The sequence below is a fragment of the Myodes glareolus genome, chromosome 21 (assembly GCF_982192425.1).
Source record: "Myodes glareolus chromosome 21, mMyoGla1.1, whole genome shotgun sequence".
NCBI lineage: Eukaryota > Metazoa > Chordata > Mammalia > Rodentia > Cricetidae > Myodes > Myodes glareolus.
In genome coordinates, this window is record NC_142046.1 from 20,349,357 (window position 1) to 20,353,830 (window position 4,474).

Below are 4,474 nucleotides of genomic sequence, written 5' to 3' on the forward strand. Positions count from 1 at the left end.
AGGAACCAACTCACCACTGTCACGGTATAGAGCAGAGGAAGCCTTCCAGAAAAGGTAACAAGGAACTGAAGTCAGACATTATGATGAACTTTTTATTCAGCCTAGCCCTCCACCCCAGGGAACAGTGCCACAGACAGTGAAGCTTTTTACCTCCTCAGTAAAGTCCGTCTAGAAACCCCATCACAGACGTGTCCGGGGTTTGTTACATGGCATCCTTAAATGCCATCCAGTTGACAAGATTAACCACAACACAAAGTCAACCAATATTAACCGTAACCTCATCCTCAAATATTAAAAGACATCGCAGAGTTAAGCAATGTATCAGGGTTAAACAGAGAACAGTTCTGAGTAGCAGGATAAAATCCCGTGAGGCCTCACTCTGTCTGACCCAGCGTGAGCGTCTCCCTTCCTCAGACCTTCCATGCTGAGTATGTGGCCGGCCAGATCAGCCCTGCTGCAGCAGGGTTGGAGGGTTGCGGTGTATGTGGCCGGCCAGATCAGCCCTGCTGCAGCAGGGTTGGAGGGTTGCGGTGTATGTGGCCGGCCAGACCATCCCTGCCGCAGCAGGGTTGTGGTACTTACCTTCCAGTAGCTCCCATTTTACTTCATAATGTTCCCAATTTCAGGAGTAGTGTTGCCAGCAGATTTATTGTAGCCTGGGGACAGCCTCCAGCAGCACGGGACTTAAAGGGAGATCCACAGAATCATTGTATACTAAGACAATTTTATCTCAGGGGATAGGGAGGAAAGACACTCACACGCTCTCTTGATGTTCCCTTCTTCGTTCTTCTGTATTCTTCTACTGTATACTTTTTCTCTACAGCTTATATACCCCAACAAAGTTCCACAAATAATATAGGAATTACAAGGTGGTCACATTCCATTTTTCAAGTAAGTGATTACAATGAAGACAAGTGAAAAACAGCATGTTTTCTATATCCCTTACATGATTAAACATTTTACATACTACAGGTGCAAAACAAATCATCCCCAAGAACCCATGTACATTCATACCCAGGCAACTTGTTATAGATTAACAGAGTGTAAGCAAGCAAGGTATTTTTCTTAGTCAGGTTGTTTACTGACAGGCTGTGTTTTTCAGTTACAAAGAATGGACCAATCACTTTACTACTTATCTTAAAAGGTAATCTTAAAAGAAATCTTGTGCTCGCTTCGGCAGCACATATACTAAAATTGGAACGATACAGAGATTATTAGCATGGCCCCTGCGCAAGGATGACACGCAAATTCGTGAAGCATTAAAAAAAAAAGAAAGAAAGAAATCTTAAAGGAATCACAAACCTAAACTCTTATCATGAGAAAAAATTAGTCAGCTCTACTTTAAATCTTTAGGGTCATACCCACTCATCAATAGGTTTTTATGTCAGGAGATTGAGGGCAGAAATGGGAACAAGGAATTAATCATCATCAACCTTTGATCATCAACCCACCCTCGCAAGGAAACATGTCAGCTAATGATAATTGGGATGCTTTGTTCTCGTTTCCTGACCTTAATGAGTTCCTCACTCTGTGCCTTTCTCAAACTTTATAATGTCTTCTTGGGTTTTTCACCTCAAAGATATTTAACAAAAACATCTTTGTCTAACTCCTCAGCTATTTTCAAAGCTTTGTTTTAGCTATGATACACTCCGAAATCTGTGAACATATCTCCCAATGGTAAGATTAGAAGAGTTTAAACTAACTGAGCTACTGGGACTCCGCTGTTTTTCTTAATCATTAACCTAAGCCACAGTCTATGTGGTTCCTGAATAGCCACACATGTGTCCTAGCTGTGTGACACTTGCTTTATCATTAAAACTCTATTTAAACTAACATTATTATTATCAATTGCACATACAGCTTAAGAAGAAATTATCTTCATAATAATCCACTGGTGAAAAACGTCCAGTACAATAGGATGCTCCCATGAAATAAACACACCCATTACAGGCAGTGAGGATCTCCCACACCCATTCACACCACGCCGGATGCCGGAGAAAGATGGCAGCGGCAAACGTGTGAAGACACAGCAGAAGCAAAGGACATTCTGGAGTCTGTGGTCCTGGGCCTTTTCAAGCATCCATGAGGAAGGGGTCTTGTTACATGCCTCCCTATGAGTTCTGTATATTCATTCTCTCTCTCTCTCTCTCTCTCTCTCTCTCTCTCTCTCTCTCTCTGTGTGTGTGTGTGTGTGTGTGTGCGTGCGTGCGTGTCTGTCTGTCTGTCTGTCTCTGTATCTCTGTCTCCATCTCTCTCTGTTGGAGAGTTTAGGGGGCACTTGTTGTGAAAGTCTGATTCCCAGCACCCACATGGAGTCTCACCACCCCCTCAGGTGCCAAGCACAGGCACGCGGAGCACAGGTGCATATGGAGCACAGGTGCACAGGCATGAGGAGCACAGGTGCATATGGAGCACAGGTGCACAAGCATGTGGAGCACAAGTGAACATGCATGTGGAGCACAGGTGCACAAGCATGTGGAGCACAGGTGCACAAGCATGTGGAGCACAGGTGCACATGCATGGGGAGCACAGGTGCACATGCATGGGGAGAGGTGCACACGCATGGGGATCACAGGTGCACATGCATGGGGAGCACAGGTGCACACGCATGGGGAGTACAGGTGCACATGCATGGGGATCACAGGTGCATATGGAGCATAGGTGCACAAGCATGTGGAGCACAGGTGCATATGGAGCACAGGTGCACAAGCATGTGGAGCACAGGTGAACATGCATGTGGAGCACAGGTGCACAAGCATGTGGAGCACAGGTGCACAAGCATGGGGATCACAGGTGCACATGCATGGGGAGCACAGGTGCACACGCATGGGGAGTACAGGTGCACATGCATGGGGATCACAGGTGCATATGGAGCATAGGTGCACAAGCATGTGGAGCACAGGTGCATATGGAGCACAGGTGCACAAGCATGGGGAGCACAGGTGCACATGCATGGGGAGAGGTGCACATGCATGGGGATCACAGGTGCACATGCATGGGGAGTACAGGTGCACATGCATGGGGATCACAGGTGCACATGCATGGGGAGCACAGGTGCACATGCATGGGGAGCACAGGTGCACATGCATGTGGAGGACAGGTGCACAAGCATGTGGAGCACAGGTGCACATGCATGGGGAGCACAGGTGCACATGCATGGGGAGAGGTGCACATGCATGGGGATCACATGTGCATATGGAGCATAGGTGCACAAGCATGTGGAGCACAGGTGCATATGGAGCACAGGTGCACAAGCATGGGGAGCACAGGTGCACATGCATGGGGAGCACAGGTGCACATGCATGGGAAGAGGTGCACATACATGGGGATCACAGGTGCACATGCATGGGGAGCACAGGTGCACATGCATGGGGAGCACAGGTGCACATGCATGGGGAGCACAGGTGCACATGCAGGTAAAACACTCATACGCATAAAAGTAATAACCATAAATTAAAAAACTAAAACTCTCTCTAAATATGTGCATGAGCGTGCACACACACACAAATACACACACAGAGTGAACTGAAAATGAATTTCCATGTCCCGAGTCCCTAATTCAGGATACGGCATGTGAAGATAATAAATGAATGGCAGATGGATGGAGTCACCGTGACCTGCCAGTGCTGAACTACAAGAACTCTCTTTTCACCCAGGAAGAAGTGTGAACAGAAGCAATAAAGACACTGTGGTGGGTAGGGACCCTCTGTAAAAGAGGTCACCTGCCTCTTTGCTGAAAGTCCCCAACCTCCCTTTGTGGGAAGAAGGACCCAGAAAGACCTCCCCAGGTTTTATCCATGCCTGTGGAGTTCCAGTGGCAAGGAAGCCACAGGGAAAGTAGGCTGGATGGAGTACCTCACACCATGGTACTCTGCAAGCCAGGCAGTATGGCACTTCATGAGGTACAACAAGCTGCAGGGTACTGCTTGCCACCAGTAGAGCCCTTGATCCCACAGGAGCAAGAGGAAAATGCTTAGCCTAAAGAACACTTTTTCTCCTCCGGGTACTAGCGCCCTCTACTGGCATGGAGGAGAAAGGCAGTGCCTGCTACAAGCCTCCTCTGGTGGCCCACTCTTTCTGGATCCCCACTCCTCCCACCCACCACTAACTCTCCTCGCCTCCCATCGCTGATCACAGACAGAAAGAATCTAGTATAAACTGTGCCTTGGATTTTTGGGTCGCACCATAATTGTTATTGTTTGAGCCATGCTGGGAATTCTGCTGCTCCTTCCCTAGTGGTAGGTCCATATCCTTAAAAGACAAATCACTGTCCTGTGATTGCCCAAAACAGAGGGGTAGACCCCAAGGCCAGGTCATAAAGGATTTGGTCACCACTTATTGGTGACAGGAGTCATGAAAATAGGAAAGCACTATAGTTCTTGGCCTTGTCCGAGGCCTTGGGCAAACCATCTCACAGTTGGCCCCCTCCACTCTCTGCACTGCTGGACTGGACCATCTCCCTCCAGTGCCTCTA

General features: G+C 47.8%; 1 non-coding gene across 1 annotated transcript; it reads left to right on the forward strand.

Moving 5' to 3' along the window:
* The first annotated feature begins 1,164 nt into the window (after positions 1–1,164).
* On the forward strand, positions 1,165–1,271 carry LOC125395132 (U6 spliceosomal RNA). The gene has a single exon (XR_007230459.1). It is a non-coding gene; the product is annotated as a U6 spliceosomal RNA (small nuclear RNA).
* Positions 1,272–4,474: the final 3,203 nt, after the last annotated feature.